Consider the following 19,195-nt stretch of genomic DNA (forward strand, 5'->3'; position numbering starts at 1 on the left):
ACATAATTTTTGGGTACATAAGTATCCATTTAATCACAGAAACATCCAAAAAAATTCAAGATTCAACCACCAGCTAGGAACGGTCATACCCGCCGTTTTGACCGCATTTTGAAAGGGCATGAAAAAATCAAACAAAATAAAAATGGAAAGCCTTCACATTGTGTCATTATACGTGAAAAAGTTATCAGGTAAAATAATAAACTTGTAATATGGCAATTATTTAAAAAATGTGTTCTTAGAAATGAGCTATTATATGTGAAGATTCATGACTTTCAAGCCAAATGATCAATCTTATGGCCACATTCATGGCATAGTTTGTTAAAATGGTCTCATATTGTGTACAAGGGTGAATATTGGAATGGAAAACAATGTTGCCTAAGAAACTTTTCATTTTCTTTGGACAGAAATTTCATTTTTCATTTTTCGAGTGCCCAAAATGAGTTTTTTGTGTGAAGGAGCTACCATATATTTGTTGCAAAATTGGACCAAATCATTTTTATAAAATACTAGGCCATATTTAATGTATAATTGACCAAATGGTTGGGTGTCAAAAACTTTTATACACTTCTCGTCAAAAAGACAATTTTTTGTCGATTTAGTTAGAAGCGGGTCAAATTTGAACTGCACCTGCATTATACTTTGCTCTTTATTTTTTCCAAAATAATTTGTAGGTACAAAAGTATATATTTTATCAGAGAAACACCAAAAAATTTCCAAGACTCAACCACTAACTAGGAATGGCAATACCCGCCGTTTTGACCGCATTTTGAAATGGGCATGAAAAAATAAATAAATAAATAATATGGAAAACCTTCGCATTGTGTCATTATATGTGGCAAAGTTATCAGCTAAATAATAAACTTGTAATATGGAAATTATTTTAAAAAAATATTCTTAAAAATGAGCTATCATGTGTGAAGATTCGTGGCTTTCAAGCCAAATGATCAATCTTATGTTCATATTCATGACATAGTTTGTTCAAATGATCTCATATTGTGCACAAGGGTGCGTATTCGAATGGCAAACAATGTTTCCCAATGAAATTTTCATTTTCTTTGGACGGAAATTTCATTTTCCATTTTTCGAGTACCCAAAATGAGTTTTTTTGTGAATGGCCTACCATATATTTGTTGCAAAATTGGACAAAATCATTTTTCTAAAATATTAGGACATATTTAATGTACAATTGACCAAATGGTTAGGTGTAAAAAGCTTTTATCCACCTCTCGTGAAAAAGACATTTTTTCATCATTTAGTTGGAAGCGGGTTAAATTTGAACTACAACTGCATTATAGTTTGCTCCTTATTTTTCAAAAAATCATTTGTAGGTACAAAAGTATCTATTTTATCAAAGAAACACCAATTTTTTTCAAGATTCAACCACTACCTAGGAACGGGCTGTTGGAAATATGCCCTAGAGGCAATAATAATTAGTTATTACTATATTTCTTTGTTCATGATAATCGTTTATTATCCATGCTATAATTGTATTGATTGGAAACACAATACTTGTGTGGATACATAGACAAAACACTGTCCCTAGTAAGCCTCTAGTTGACTAGCTCGTTGATCAAAGATGGTCAAGGTTTCCTGGCCATAGGCAAGTGTTGTTACTTGATAACAGGATCACATCATTAGGAGAATCATGTGATGGACTAGACCCAAACTAATAGACGTAGCATGTTGATCGTGTCATTTTGTTGCTACTGTTTTCTGCGTGTCAAGTATTTGTTCCTATGACCATGAGATCATATAACTCACTGACACCGGAGGAATGCTTTGTGTGTATCAAACGTCGCAACGTAACTGGGTGACTATAAAGATGCTCTACAGGTATCTCCGAAGGTGTTCGTTGAGTTAGTATGGATCGAGACTGGGATTTGTCACTCCGTGTGACGGAGAGGTATCTCGGGGCCCACTCGGTAATACAACATCACACACAAGCCTTGCAAGCATTGTGACTTAGTGTAAGTTGCGGGATCTTGTATTACGGAATGAGTAAAGAGACTTGACGGTAAACGAGATTGAAATAGGTATGCGGATACTGACGATCGAATCTCGGGCAAGTAACATACCGAAGGACAAAGGGAATGACATACGGGATTATATGAATCCTTGGCACTGAGGTTCAAATGATAAGATCTTCGTCGAATATGTAGGATCCAATATGGGCATCCAGGTCCCGCTATTGGATATTGACCGAGGAGTCTCTCGGGTCATGTCTACATAGTTCTCGAACCCGCAGGGTCTGCACACTTAAGGTTCGACGTGGTTTTATGCGTATTTGAGTTATATCGTTGGTTACCGAATGTTGTTCGGAGTCCCGGATGATATCACGGACGTCTCGAGGGTTTCCAAAATGGTCCAGAAATGAAGATTGATATATAGGATGACCTCATTTGGTTACCGGAAGGTTTTCGTGCATTACCGGAAAAGTTTCGGGCTCATCGGTAGTGTACTGGGAGTGCCGGGAGGGGTGCCAGGGACCATCAGGAGGGGTGTCACGCCCCAAGGGGTCTCATGGGCTATGGGAAGAGATAAACCAGCCCCTAGTGGGCGGGAATAAGTTCCTACTAAGGCCCATAAGGTTTGAGAAGGAAAAAACACAAGGTGGAAAGAGTTTCCAAGTGGGAAGGTGGAATCCTACTCCAAGTAGGATTGGAGTAGGACTCCTCCACCTCCAATTGCGGCCAAACCTTTAGGTTTTGAGGCTGCCTCCTCCCCTCCCTCCCTCCTATATATAGTGGGGTTTTAGGGATGATTTGAGACAACTTTTGCCACAGCAGCCCGACCACATACCTCCACGGTTTTTCCTCTAGATCGCGTTTCTGCGGAGCTCGGGCGGAGCCCTACTGAGATTAGATCACCACCAACCTCCGGAGCGCCGTCACGCTGCCGGAGAACTCATCTACCTCTCCATCTCTCTTGCTGGATCAAGAAGGCCGAGATCATCGTCGAGCTGTACGTGTGCTGAACGCGGAGGTGCCGTCCGTTCAGCACTAGATCGGAGCGGATCATGGGACGGATCGCAGGATGGTTCATGGGACGGTTCGCGGGGCGGATCTAGGGACGTGAGGACGTTCCACTACATCAACCGCGTTTCTTAACGCTTCTGCTGTGCGATCTACAAGGATACGTAGATCGGAAATCCCCTCTCGTAGATGGACATCACCATGATAGGTCTTCGTGCGCGTAGGAAAATTTTTGTTTCCCATGCGACGTTCCCCAACAGTGGCATCATGAGCTAGGTTCATGCGTAGATGTCTTCTCGAGTAGAACACAAAAGTTTTTGTGGGCGGTGATGTGCGTTTTGCTGCCCTCCTTAGTCTTTTCTTGATTCCGCGGTAATGTTGGATTGGAGCGGCTTGGACCAACATTACTCGTACGCTTACGAGAGACTGGTTTCATCGCTACGAGTAACCCCGTTGCTCAAAGATGACTGGCAAGTGTCAGTTTCTCCAACTTTAGTTGAATCAGATTTGACCGAGGAGGTCCTTGTATAAGGTTAAATAGCAATTCATATATCTCCGTTGTGGTGTTTGCGTAAGTAAGATGCGATCCTACTAGATACCCATGGTCACCACGTAAAACATGCAACAACAAAATTAGAGGACGTATAACTTGTTTTTGCAGGGTATGCTTGTGATGTGATATGGCCAACGATGTGATGTGATATATTGGATGTATGAGATGATCATGTTGTAATAGATAATATCGACTTGCACGTCGATGGTACGGCAACCGGCAGGAGCCATAGGGTTGTCTTTAAACTAACGTTTGTGCTTGCAGATGCGTTTACTATATTGCTAGGACGTAGCTTTAGTAGTAATAGCATGAGTAGCACTACAACCCCGATGGCGACACGTTGATGGAGATCATGGTGTGACGCCGGTGACAAGAAGATTGTGTCGGCGCTTTGGTGATGGAGATCAAGAAGCACGTGATGATGGCCATATCATGTCACTTATGAATTGCATGTGATGTTAATCCTTTTTTTGCACCTTATCTTGCTTAGAACGACGGTAGCATTATGAGGTGATCTCTCACTAAAATTTCAAGACGAAATTGTGTTCTCCCCGACTGTGCACCGTTGCGACAGTTCTTCGTTTCGAGACACCACGTGATGATCGGGTGTGATAGACTCAACGTTCACATACAACGGGTGCAAAACAGTTGCACACGCGGAACACTCGGGTTAAGCTTGACGAGCCTAGCATGTGCAGACATGGCCTCGGAACACATGAGACCGAAAGGTCGAGCATGAATCATATAGTTGATATGATTAGCATAGAGATGCTTACCACTAAAACTATTATCGACTCACATGATGATCGGACTTGAGATAGTGGATTTGGATCATGTACCACTCAAATGACTAGAGAGATGTACTTTTTTAATGGGAGTTCTTAAGTAATATGATTAATTGAACTAATTGTCATGAACATAGTCTAATGGTCTTTGCGAATTACGATGTAGCTTGCGCTATAGCTCTACTGTTTTTATATGTTCCTAGAGAAAATTTAGTTGAAAGTTGATAGTAGCAAACTTTGCAGACTGAGTCTGTAAAACCGAGGATTGTCCTCGTTGCTGCGCAGAAGGCTTATGTCCTTAATGCACCACTCGGTGTGCTGCACCTCGAGCGTCGTCTGTAGATGTTGTGAACATCCGACATACACGTTTCTGATTACTACACAATAGTTCAGTACAAAATACTTAATGTCTTAGAAGCAAGGCGCCGAAGACGTTTTCAAACGTCACGGAACATAAGAGATGTTCTAAAGAGATGAAATTGTGATTTCATGCTTGTGCCCTTGTTAAGAGGTATGAGACCTCCGACAAGATTCTTTGTCCACGAAGTAAAGGACAAAAGCTCAATCGTTGAGCGTGTGCTCAGATTATCTGAGTACGACAATCGCTTGAATCAAGTGGGAGTTGATCTTCGAGATAAGATAGTGATGGTTCTCCAAGGTCACTGCCACCAAGCTGTGAGAGCTTCGTGATGAACTATAACACATCAAGGATAGATACAACGATCCTTGAGCGATTCGCGATGTTTGACACTGCGAAAGTAGAAATCAAGAAGGAGCATCAATAGTTGATGGTTTGTAAAACCACTAAGTTTCAAGAAAGGCAAGGGCTAGAAGGGATACTTCGTGAAACGGCAAAACAGTTGCTGCACTAAAGAAGAGACCCAAGATTAAACCCAAACCTGAGACTAAGTGCTTCTGTAATGAGGGGAACAGTCACTCAGGCGGAGCAACTCTAGATACTTGATAGATAAGAAGGCTGGCAAAAGTCGAAAGAAGTATATTTGATATACATGATGTGTACTTTACTAGTACTCCTAGTAGCATGAGGGTATTGGATACCGGTTCGGTTGCTAAGTGATTAGTAACACGAAATGATAGCTACGGCATAAACGGAGACTAGCTAAAGGCGAGGTGACGATACGTGTTGGAAGTGTTTCCAAGATTGATATGATCAAAACGTCGCACGCTCCCTCTACCATCGGGATTGGTGTTAAACCTAAATAATTGTTATTTGGTGCTTGCGTTAAGCATGAACATGATTGGATCGTGTTTATTGCAATACGATTATTCATTTAAAGATAATAATAGTTACTCTATTTGCTTGAATAATCACCTTCAATGGTTTATTGAATCTCGATCGTAGTGTTACACATGTTCATAATATTGGTGCCAAAAGATACGAGGTAATGATGATAGTACCACTTACTTGTGGCACTGCCGCTTGAGTCATGTTAGTATAAATTGCATGAAGAGGCTCCATGCTGATGGATCTTTATATTCACTTGATTTTGAATCACTAGTGACATGCTAATCATACCACATGAGCAAGGCCTTGTTTTCATTGAGATGAAACAAGATAGTAACTTGTTGGAAGTGATACATTTTGATGTATGCAGTCCAATGGGTGCTGAGGCATGCAGTGGATATCATTATGTTCTTACTTCAATGACGACTTAAGTAGATACAAGAATATTTACTTAATGATTCACAAGTCTGAAATATTGAAAAGTTCAATTCTGTTTCAGAGTGAAGTTCATCGTAACAAGAGGATAAACTGTCTACGATATGGTCATAGAAATGAATAGCTGAGTTACGAGTTTTGGTACGCAGTTAAGACAATGTGGAAATTGTTTCGCAGTTCATGCCACCTGGAACATCATAGCTTGATGATGTGTCTGAACATCATAGCCACGCACTATTTGGTATGGTGCATGCTATGATGTCTCTTAGCGAATTACCACTATCGTTTATGGGTTATGCATTAGAGACAACCGCATTCACTTTAAATAGGGCACCTCGTATTTCCGTTGAGATGACACAGTATAGACTGAGGTTTAGAGAAATCTAAACTGTCGTTTCTTGAAAGTTTGGGGCTTCGACACTTATGTGAAAAAGTTTCAGTCTGATAAGCTCGAACACAAAGCGGATAAATGCATCTTCATAGGATATCCAAAAAGGTTGGGTACATCTCCTATCTCAGATCCGAAAGCAAAGTGTTTGTTTCTAGAAACGGATCCTTTCTCGAGGAAAGGTTTCTCTCGAAAGAATTGAGTGGGAGGGTGATAGAACTTGATGAGGTTATTGAACCATCACTTCGACTAGTGTGTAGCAGGGCACAGGAAGTTGTTCCTGTGGCGCCTACACCAATTGAAGTGGAAGCTGATGATGGTGATCATTGAGCTTCAGATCAAGTTACTACAAACCTCGTAGGTCGACAAGGTCGCGTACTACTACAGAGTGGTATGGTAACCCTGTCTTGGAGGTCATGTTGTTGAACAATAATGAACCTACGAGCTGTGGAGAAGCGATGGTGGGCTCGGATTCCGACAAATGGCTGGAGGCCATGAAATCCGAGAGAGGATCCATGTATGAAAACAAAGTGTAGACTTTGGAAGAACTACTTGATGGTCGTAGCACTATTGAGTAAAGATGGATCTTTAAAAGGAAGACAGACGACGATGGTGATAAGTCACTATTAAGAAAAGCTCGACTTGTCGCAAAGATGTTTCCGACATGATCAAATAGTTGACTATGGTGAGACTTTCTCACTCGTAGCGATGCTAAAAGTATGTTAGAATTATGTTAGTAGTTGTTGCATTATTTTTGAAATATTGTACATAGGATCTCAAAACATTGTTTCCTCGACGGTTTCCTTGAGCAAACATTGTATGTGATATAACCAGAAGGTTTTGTCGATCCTAAAGATACTAAAAAGTATGCAAGCTCCAGCGATCCTTCAATGGACTGGTGCAAGCATCTCGGAGTTGGAATATACACTTTGATGAGATGATCAAAGATTTTGGGTTTGTACAAGGTTTATGAGAAACTTGTATTTCCAAAGAAGTGAGTGGGAGCACTATAGAATTTCTGATAAGTATATGTGGTTGACATATTGTTGATCAGAAGTAATGTAGAATTTCTGTGAAGCATAAAAGGTTGTTTGAAAGGAGTTTTTCAAAGGAATACCTGGATTGAGCTACTTGAACGTTGAGCATCAAGATCTATGGAGATAGATCAAAACGCTTAATAGAAGTTTCAACTAGATGCATGCCTTGACAAGTTTTTGAAGGAATTCAAAATAGATCAGCAAAGAAGGAGTTCTTGACAGTGTTGTAAGGTATGAATTTGAGTAAGACTCAAAAACCTACCACGGCAGAATAAAGAGAATAGACGAAGGTCGTCTTCTATGCCTTAGCCGTAGACTCTAAAGTATGCCATGCTGAGTACCGCACCTGATGTGTGCCTTGCAGCAAGTCTGTTAAGATGTACACAGAGTGATCCAGGATTGAATCACTGATCAGCGGTCAAAGTTATCCTTAGTAACTAAATAGACTAAGGAATTTTTCTCGATTATGGAGGTGGTTAAAGAGTTCGTCGTAAAGGGTTACGTCGATGCAAGCTTTGACACTAATCCGAATAACTATGAGTAGTGAAACGGATTCGTATAGTAGAGTAGATATTTGGAGCATTTCCGAATAGCACGTAGTAGCAGCATCTATAAGATGACATGAAGATTTGTAAAGAACGCACGGATCTGAAAGTTTCAGAACCATTGACTAAAACCTCTCTCACAGCAAGACGTGATCAGACCCCAGAACTATATGGGTGTCGGATTCGTTGAAATCACATGGTGATGTGAACTAGATTATTGACTCTAGTGCAAGTGGGAGACTGTTGGAAATATGCCCTAGAGGCAATAATAATTAGTTATTATTATATTTCTTTGTTCATGATAATCGTTTATTATCCATGCTATAATTGTATTGATTGGAAACACAATACTTGTGTGGATACATAGACAAAACACTGTCCCTAGTAAGCCTCTAGTTGACTAGCTCGTTGATCAAAGATGGTCAAGGTTTCCTGGCCATAGGCAAGTGTTGTTACTTGATAATGGGATCACATCATTAGGAGAATCATGTGATGGACTAGACCCAAACTAATAGACGTAGCATGTTGATCGTGTCATTTTGTTGCTACTGTTTTCTGCGTGTCAAGTATTTGTTCCTATGACCATGATATCATATAACTCACTGACACCGGAGGAATGCTTTGTGTGTATCAAACGTCGCAACGTAACTGGGTGACTATAAAGATGCTCTACAGGTATCTCCGAAGGTGTCCGTTGAGTTAGTATGGATCGAGACTGGGATTTGTCACTCCGTGTGACGGAGAGGTATCTCGGGGCCCACTCGGTAATACAACATCACACACAAGCATTGCAAGCATTGTGACTTAGTGTAAGTTGCGGGATCTTGTATTACGGAACGAGTAAAGAGACTTGCCGGTAAACGAGATTGAAATAGGTATGCGGATACTGACGATCGAATCTCGGGCAAGTAACATACCGAAGGACAAAGGGAATGACATACAGGATTATATGAATCCTTGGCACTGAGGTTCAAACGATAAGATCTTCGTAGAATATGTAGGATCCAATATGGGCATCCAGGTCCCGCTATTGGATATTGATCGAGGAGTCTCTCGGGTCATGTCTACATAGTTCTCGAACCCGCAGGGTCTGCACACTTAAGGTTTGACGTTGTTTTATGCGTATTTGAGTTATATGGTTGGTTACCGAATGTTGTTCCGAGTCCCGGATGAGATCACGGACGTCACGAGGGTTTCCGAAATGGTCCGGAAATGAAGATTGATATATAGGATGACCTCATTTGGTTACCGGAAGGTTTTCGTGCATTACCGGAAAAGTTTCGGGCTCATCGGTAGTGTACTGGGAGTGCCGGGAGGGGTGCCGCGGACCATCAGGAGGGGTGTCACGCCCCAAGGGGTCTCATGGGCTATGGGAAGAGATAAACCAGCCCCTAGTGGGCGGGAATAAGTTCCCACTAAGGCCCATAAGGTTTGAGAAGGAAAAAACACAAGGTGGAAAGAGTTTCCAAGTGGGAAGGTGGAATCCTACTCCAAGTAGGATTGGAGTAGGACTCCTCCACCTCCAATTTCGGCCAAACCTTTAGGTTTTGAGGCTGCCTCCTCCCCTCCCTCCCTCCTATATATAGTGGGGTTTTAGGCATGATTTGAGACAACTTTTGCCAAAGCAGCACGACCACATACCTCCACGGTTTTTCCTCTAGATCGCGTTTCTGCGGAGCTCGGGCGGAGCCCTGCTGAGATTAGATCACCACCAACCTCTGGAGCGCCGTCACGCTGCCGGAGAACTCATCTACCTCTCCGTCTCTCTTGCTGGATCAAGAAGGCCGAGATCATCGTCGAGCTGTACGTGTGCTGAACGCGGAGGTGCCGTCCGTTCGGCACTAGATCGGAGCGGATCATGGGACGGATCGCGGGACGGTTCGTGGGACGGTTCGCGGGCGGATCGAGGGACGTGAGGACGTTCCACTACATCAACCGCGTTTCTTAACGCTTCTGCTGTGCGATCTACAAGGGTACATAGATCGGAAATCCCCTCTCGTAGATGGACATCACCATGATAGGTCTTCGTGCGCGTAGGAAAATTTTTGTTTCCCATGCGACGTTCCCCAACACGGGCATACCTGCCTTTTTGACCGCATTTTGAAATGGGCATGAAATATTAAAAAAAATCAAAAAATGGAAAACCTTCACATTGTGTCATTATATGTGACAAATTTACCAGGTAAAATAATAAACTTGTAATACGACAATTAATTTTAAAAAGTGTTCTCAGAAATGAGCTACCATGTGGGAAGATTCATGGTTTTCAAGCCAAATGGTCAATCTTATGGCCACATTTATGGCATAGTTTGATTAAATGATCTAATATTGTGCAAAAGGGTGCATATTATAATGGAAAACAATGTTGATTAAGGAAGTTTTCATTTTCCTTGGATGAAAAATTCATTTTCCATTTTTCAAGTGCCTAAAATGAGTTTTTTGTGAAGGACCTGCGATATATTTGTTTCAAAATTTGACCAAATCATTTTTATAAAATAGTAGGCCATATTTAATGTATAATTGACCAAATGTTTGGGTGTTAAAAGCTTTTATTCACCTCTCATGAAAAAGACAAATTTCTTGCAATTTAGTTGGAAGCGGGTTAAATTTGAACTGCAGTTGCATTATAGTTTGCTCTTTGTTTTTCCTAAAAATAATTTATTGGTACATAAGTATCTATTTAATCATAAGTACATGGTTTGGTTGCGAGACGTCGAGGTTTGGATGGTGGGCGAGGGTCCCAACTCTAGAGCGTGTAAAATGGCATGCCAGTCGCGTGGTCACCGCCTGATCATGGCATTGCCACGCGTTCTGGGTGGACTAGGCATGTATGGTGGGTTGGAAACTCCCTCCGTAGGTGTTAGGAAGAAGAATACAATAGAATAATCTCACGAGTAGAAAGAAGTAAGCTCAAACATGAATTAGCAGCCAAGTGTTTGATTAGCGGTGGGTGAAATGCACATAGATAATGGGTCTAAATTTTGGCTGAGGATGCTCACCTACTAAGGAGACTCCCTTGGCAATTTTTTAGCTCAAATGTATGATCCTAGGTGGCAGTTGCTTTGTAAAGTACCACACTTTGCAGAAATATGAATGTTGAAGCTGGGATCAAATGAATGACCGGATATAAGTGAAATTTGGTGGATGATGTTCATTTGGGCATATGAAGGCACTGTTTAATTTGTATACCATTTGGACATGCCAAAGTGACACTTTCTTCACAATGTGCCAATCTGCACATAAAATGGTAATTGAAACTGGGCTCACATATATGATTGGATTGAGCTTAAATTTGGAGGAGGAGGATAATTTTGGCACATTAAGACGCTGTAAAAATTTCAAAAGAATTGGATAAATAAAAATTGTACTTCCTTCACAATGCTCACCACTGAACAGAACATTGGGAAAAATATTGAGGGAAACTGGCTAAAAATAAATGAGCTAAAATTTAGTGGAGGGAGGTTCTATGGTAAGTTTCATGCCATGGTAAATTTTCATCAACTATAAAGCAATATAAATATAGTTGCTTCACAAAATGAAAATATTACCAGAAAAAAGATTGGATGATGAGCTCACATGGATTGTTAGATGGGGCTCAAATTTTGTGGAGTGCTATGGTTTGGGCATATAGAAGATGTGGAAAAAATTCAACTCATGAGGATATTCCTAGCTAGTACTTCCTTTACAAAGTTGTTAGCTGAACACAAACTTTGGAAATTTGTTGAGAAAGATTTACTAAGCAAATGAAGATGAAATTTTTCATGAGGCAATGATTTGGATAGTCAAGAGTGCCCAAAATTTTTGAGGGCAATCAAAAAATAGAAATAGCACTTCCTTCACAAAGTGTTATTCTGAACAGAATAGGAAAATGAATATTGCTGAATTATTTTCAAACTATGAAAGGAAGTGTTTTCACATATTTGAGGAATATATGATCCAAAGGATTTATGATAATTTTGAGAGAATTTTTGGAATGAGAGAATAGTCGGTTGCTTCACAAACTAGGGCAAAAATTGACTCATGGACATGACACGTAGGCAAAACTGATGATGTGGCGCCTAGTCATAGCTATGACTATCAATATTGGTCGTAATTAGCTACAAATTAGGCAGTGGACCAGGGCTATCTGCTTTATGACCATTCCTCGTAAGGAAATTATGACCTTTTTTACCAAATTGATCGTTATGGTTTGTGGGTTAAAACTTGGTCCAAAACAATATAACTATGATGGTTTAAAAAATGACATGTTAGAAAAAAATGTGCACTTACACAATTTATCAGGAGGAAAGACATTGTTGAGTGTAGAGAAGAGGCCATCATCCCTGGCCCAATCCCCTATCTTATTTGATGATGTTGCTGACCAAATTAGAGGTGCTCAACCTCGTCTTGTATATACAGGTCGAGATTGGGTCGTCATTGCTGGCACATGTTGTCTTGCCTAAGTGGAGTGTTTTGCTGCCGCGTCCGAGCAGTGGCTGGAGGCTAATGTTGCTTGCGGTCTGGGTGGTACTGGTTGTTAGGCATCAACTGCGGACTGCGGAGCACATTGTTGGAATCTCCTTCAGTAAGCTCAATTGATTCCTTATCTCGAGGTATTACATTCTCCTTCTCGTGCTTCCAAGGTAACTCCACTAGAAACATGGATTGTGGAAAAGATGGAGTAATAGATCGGGATAGAGTTCATCCATGGTGACCGCTTTAAAGCGGCCCAATCTGCTACGCCATCGGCTATTATCCGGCGCAACCACACCACCACATCTGTTGGCTCAAGGACAATCGATCTTCTTTCTCCCAACCATGGAGGTAAAATGGACGGGTCATTGCTTCTCCAAGGAGTCTACAACATGGAGTCATAAAGGCCATTCCATCCCAAGTGGTGTCGTCCTTGACGATGGTGAGGCCATGCCTATATAGGATCATGTTTTCCATCAGTGTGCTACAACCATCTTTTTAGAATCGAGGGACCATTTTGCTCCTTTTATTTTGTTTAGAGTGAATTCCGCTTTTTACCTTGTAGTTGTACATTTGTGATACATATTACCCCATTTAGTGGATTTTTTATCGAAATATCAGATTTTGGTGACTTTTAACACGGTAATTCCTCAGATTTACATTTTTCTTGTTTATGTTAGATAGGATTGACATATTGTGTTAATGATTCGTAGAAAAATCTGTAAAGATCAGAGGACATTGTTGACGATCATGTCCAGACTTCTCTTGTCCATCGGTTCCATTTCTCATCATCGTCCATATATTTTGAACTTCGGGCGTTACCTCACATCTTGCCTGATGGACATGCATCAAAAAACGGGTGTCCAAAGCTTCCAGAAAAGGTATTATAGACGAATTTCTACTTGATGGGGTAATTAGTGTCACAAATGTACAACTACAGGGTAAAAAACGGAATTCACTCTTTTGTTTATGGTTCATTATGTAACTTGTTGTATAGAAGGGCCCCTGTCTCCATATTTTATTAAATGCAGTTGTATCGTCAACTGCTACTTAATATCTTCAGATGTTATTTTTGATAAAATTTTCCAAGAGCAACAAACATATGCTAGAGTTTGATGTAAAAAATAACAGATATTTTGGAAGTTGTTTGATAAAGTTTTTTCAACTTTTTGACAACTCGGGTGTAGTACATCCGAGAGTAGAAAATCCACTATCATGAAACATCCATCGTATATGGATCGGACCAATAAACGTCGTATGTGCAACAGTTTGGAGTAAGAAGATGAACTATGTGAGAAATCTAAGAATAGAAATAGGTTATAATATAATGTCTAAATGACGCACGTTGCGCTGCACCCACCACAATGGCATCAACAACAACTAGCTATGCGTCGGTGCATGCTGATCAGACGACGTCAAGCTGTGCTAAACGTGAGTAAACACATTGGTGAGTTATAGTGACAAAATAAAAATACATGTAAATTTCAAAGATTAAAATTGGAGTATGTTAGCAGCTTAATAGTAGAAATAGAAAGATTTTTCTAGATAAATTTGATCCAGAATCGAAGAATACAAATACATTTTTCGTGAATAATTGAGACGGCTAAACAAAAAGATTATTTCCTCAGGAACAGTCACAAGCGTGAGCCTCGGTACACGATGTCAACCTAGGTTGGCTCAGAGCCCCACACGTCCGAGCAAAACCCTAACTACTCCCTCCCAGTTTTCTACACCCATCCCGATCGTGCAGTCATTTTTTTAACAGGATCGTGCAGTCCTCCTCCTCCTCATATCCCCCGTCTCTCCCGAACTGCCGCCTCGGCGTTTTCCTCTCCCATCCGTCTCTCTCACATCCTCTGCCTCTCTCCTACGATCTCTTGGCCGTCGCGGCACCTAGCCAGAGCTGTCACCTAACTAGCCCACTTCTTCGTCAGCATGTGGCCAGAGCCGGCGCGCGCCTACCATCGATGCGGCGGCATTGAGCTCGACAATTACAATAGCGGGGACCATGACAGAGGGCAGACGGGATCCAGCAGCATTAGAGCTCAGTCATCAGATCCGGTGGAAGCTCATCTTCGTCCGGCAGTAGAGGCAGCCACGCTCATTCGTTTGATCCTTTTCTTGCAACTCCGACTAGTTCCTCTCCTCCTCTGTTGCTCATCTTTTTTGTATCTTTGTTAAGTTGTACAGACTATTTGCAGCTCACACAAGCTGACCATGAGCTTGACCTTACTAGAGAGCCAGCGGTGGTGGACTGCTCATGTTTGGCACCCCTGCATCGTTCGTCTCCAACGGGGAGCTCCTGCTTGACTTCGTAATTCGTATTCATCCATGTTGAGCTGACGGATGTCTGCTGCACGGCTGTCAACGGTAACCTCATGAATGGCGCCATCTTGGTATCTCATGTCTTATTTTGTCTACTCACCTTTGGCATTATGTTCGTATGTTTCAAGTGCTTGTAGATATGTAATAAACATTCAGGTTTTAACAAAAAAAACTCAAACAGAAATAAATATAGTTGCAGGGAAATGCATAGTCGACAGTTAATGGTAGGATTAAGCCATGTACAAATGAACTTAGTGAGCACATCCGGAATGGAAACTTTTCAAAGGTGCTACTGCATAAGCATTTGTGATGTCCTTTTACCCACTGTCAGATTATAATATGAAGCCTGCAACTATTGTTCAGTATAAGAATATCTATGATTTAGTAGGGGGAATCCTTGGCCTATAGACACATGAGTAGAAACCTATGCGATAATGTCAAATATTCCATATAACATAGTTAAATCAGGGCTTCGCCTATAAGATCTGTAATTTGAACGACCACGCGGTAAGAATTATACTTTGAACGTCCAAGTAAGGGAACTGCTTAGGTGCCATTTTTCGTGTGCATTTCTGTTCCCTAAGTGCCCAGCGTTCTAGTTCACATTATGTATTCCTCCTAGGGATGACATTTCTTTCATTTGCTCCTAATTGTCATATGCTTATTGATGCCCTGTTCATGTGTCTTCTTGCTCACATACATTCAATTATTTTGCATGCTAGATATCAACATTCTCCTACTTTAGTTATATGCGCTTGGTTATGTCAACATTTATAATAGATTGATGTAAATATAGTAATGTTCAGTTTCTCTTTCCATGTATTAACCTTGAGATTCTACTTCTGTGTGCTTAAGCTTTTCCATTCATCTCTTGATATTAAAATTATTCTTATCATTTCTAAGAAAGTGGAAGCAATACTGGAAGAAGTCTACATCGTGAGAATGATCACAATGGCAATGATGATGTGGTTGATATCTAGTGTGTGAGGAGATGATCCATACGACGATGAGTGCTATGATCCATGTGGTGACGAGCACTATGATTACTGTAGTGATGACAGTGATGAGTCTAATGATATGTGTAGTCAGGCAATAAAGCAAAGTTCATGAATTTATGGACAATTTTGGATGTAAGTGAAGTGCATGAAGCATTCTAACAAATGTGTTCTTTATATGCAGCTGGAGATGGACAAGCCAAAGACAACGGCATCGTCACCACCACAAGCAGGAATCTCTCCCAGGAGGTCCGCTCGAGTGGCCACCAGCCGTCAGTAATGGAATCGACAAGGTAACTACTTTTGCTCTGTCGAGGTGTTGGCAAAAATCCATGTACAAATCTCTATTTACTCATATAGGTTATTTATCCAGTTCAAGGTGGTAATATCTACAACAGCGTCCTGTGTTTTCTTTACATAGACTAGCTGCATACCCGTGCGGTTGCCACGGAATAAAAGAAAAACGATCTTATCCATCAAAACATAGTATACTCAATATTTAATGTGCCGACTTTGATCTAAAAACAATGCACCGCTATAAAACCGATCATGCTCAAACTTTAAGGTTCTACAAAACAGCATGTATCACACTCATGCATGTGCGTTGCCATGGGATAATAAGTAAAATGTGTGCGGATCATTCTTTTTTTTTCAAATGCATAGAGGAGAACATATGTTTTGTTTTTCACTACATAGTTATAAGCGTGAATGTATTTCTTTATCTCCCTTCCTCCTGTCCATCGTGTGCATCATACCGTTTCTCCTACGCTACCTCCATTTCCAGCTGCAAAAATGTCATGAAAAGTCTTGTGTATCAATGCTAAGGAGTGACAAACATATGCATGGAGACGTTTACTATGCCATTCTATTTCACAAAAACATGTGACAAATGTTTGATCTGTGTGAGTTTCTACCACGTTACCATAACTTTGACATTTTTTTTCACTTACCCTTGTCTTACAGGCCCTCGTGCATGTTCTCACAACCACCAAGAATTGACAAGAGGGGTGATGAGTTCTTCCCTTTAAAGTAGTAGGAAGATATGTAACACATAACATATATATAGTTTGATGTTGGATTTCTAATTCAAACTTTTTAATGCAGAATATGTTCAAAAGTGCATCATACGCTACATGATTCCATGTTGCCTTTGAAATTATGCTCCCGGCAACAACAAAAAGTGCAATGACCTACTCGAAATAAGTTGATCAATTTGATATACAAGACATTTAATCAAGTTTGTATGTCCCGAGTGTAAAATCAAATCATACTACATACTTGCTCCCTCTGTAACTTAATACTGCATTAATCATTTTTTTACATTCTCATAGTGTCAAAACACATCTTCTATCTGATAAAAAGACATCTTATATTAAGTTACGGAGGGAGTACTAATTATGTTCAGTGATAGTGTATTTCAGTCTTTTGGTTGTTTTTGCATTTGTTCACTTGCTTTCACACCCATTAAAGAGATTATTGTTTGGACTCAGTGGCTGGATAAATTTCGTCAACTGACGAAAAGAAATAAAATTAGAACTCTAAATGACCATATTGTTTACACTGATCCCTGCAGAATTTTAATTGGTCCGTTCTTTTCCAGCAAGACCAGTATCACATGGAGTAGACCATGGTGACGTCAATCTCATTTCTAACTTCAGTGTGTGGTGTCTACTGGCCGCAACAGTCCTGCATTTGTAGTGCATGCAGAACATCCACCATTGTTGTTGACCTAATCTTTAGGCCATCGTTGTGCTTTACCTAGCTAAAAGTTAAGTATGTATTTGAGACAATTTTTTGTTGATTGCTATAGTGATTGGCATCCCGGCTAGTGGAAACAAAACAGAGAGCTCCCCGGCCCACGGGTAGAAAACTGGAAGAAAAATGCAAAAAACAGAGGAATAACTTGAAATAAGCACATACGATTATATAATTAAAAATAAAATCTTTGTCCATTAGTAATTAAGCCCTCTCCTGGGTTTCGTGACCCTTTGTCCACTATCCCCCTTGTCTAGGTAATTGTCCGTGTGTTGCAATGAAGCCAAAAGATTCTAGATGTGTTCCACACCAATTATGTTAAATATGTACTACCAAGGTTACAAATTCCTTTGGCAACTTTTGTTAACCTGACCAAGTAGCACCATTGATGTTTTAGAAAAAAGAAGCAGCATTGAGGACAATGAACATCACCCCCTCCCATCAATTTATGTTCGTGCTAAAAACGACATTATCTTGTCGGATACAATTGGTATTATGGAGCATGTACAATAAAATGGGGAGCACACTACCTTCAGGGTTACAATCTCATGAAGCTGCAATTTTAATGGCGATCTAAATATATAGTGTCAACGCTCCTACAGCCAAACACAATTAAGATATCCGTATTTAGGATATGAACTATTCATAGGAACAAAAATGTGTCATAAATATATAAGAACCAAAAAGAGACATGCTAGGGGTGCCTTAGAAGATCACTACTAAATGGCAGATCAGGTGAATCTATACTTATCCATGCCACATTTGTCATTATCTCACTGCCTGATTAGAAATGATACAACCTCCCTTTTCTGAATTTGGAAGAAACAATAGGAGTGTGTAAGCTCGGTGTCGTTACCTGACTTGATTCCAGCGAGCTTGTCCATGGTGGTGATTGCCTACAATACCAAAGACATGACGCACCCCACGCTAGCTACTGCTTCGTTACTGCCTCACTTTCCACATGGGTTCCTTGGCAAGGCTTGATGCATGTGTATTACATTCAAAGTTTCAGACTGCATTTAAACAAAAGATAGGGGAGCCCTCAAAATTAAGACAGATTTATCCTACAACGTGGGCCATTTCCAATCAATCAATGGAGCAGTTTGTGTTGTGCATATATTCCATTGCATCTTATAGTGTAAAAACAACAGACCTCATGATTGTAAAGGGGAACTTTCCTCCAACATTGCCGTAGCTAACATGCTTGCTAGCCTAGGACCATGGTACGTGAGCAATATAGCTACTCGGCTTATGACGAGAAGAGGATGCAACCTGAAGCTCGAGTGTGGGGCAGAGGATCCATCCAGAAGCATGGGAGGCCATGCCAGCCGACGACTGTATACAATTCGAGTCTATGTGAATTCACTTAAGGATTGGGTTCGATTCACCTGACAGCTATATACTCCTACATGTAATGGTCAAATCTGTCATTGTTCAGATATAATAGATATGCAACTATACATGTTCTCTCCTGGCATCTAGACATATAATGGTCAAATAAATAAATAATATTTTCAGCTTCTCAACATTATCGAGGAAAGTGGAAGATCCTTTTTGCTTGGAATTTTTGAAGTAGCAGCGGAGGAACTTCTTCTATTGCATATATATATATATATATATATATATATATATATATATATATATATATATATATATATATATATATATATATATATATATATATATATATATATATATATATAATAT

At 40.3% G+C, this 19,195-nt stretch overlaps 1 long non-coding RNA gene across 2 annotated transcripts; it reads left to right on the forward strand.

The window, feature by feature from the left end:
* Window positions 1-14,199: 14,199 nt before the first annotated feature.
* On the forward strand, window positions 14,200-18,879 carry LOC123398170. 2 transcript variants are annotated; one of them, XR_006610093.1, is made up of 4 exons: window positions 14,200-14,783; window positions 15,918-16,026; window positions 16,697-16,740; window positions 16,838-18,879. It is a non-coding gene; the product is annotated as an uncharacterized LOC123398170 (long non-coding RNA). The 2 variants fall into 2 exon arrangements; XR_006610092.1 differs by having other exon boundaries at window positions 16,697-16,850.
* Window positions 18,880-19,195: the final 316 nt, after the last annotated feature.

The sequence above is a fragment of the Hordeum vulgare genome, chromosome 5H (genome assembly GCF_904849725.1).
Source record: "Hordeum vulgare subsp. vulgare chromosome 5H, MorexV3_pseudomolecules_assembly, whole genome shotgun sequence".
Taxonomy (NCBI): Eukaryota; Viridiplantae; Streptophyta; class Magnoliopsida; order Poales; family Poaceae; genus Hordeum; species Hordeum vulgare.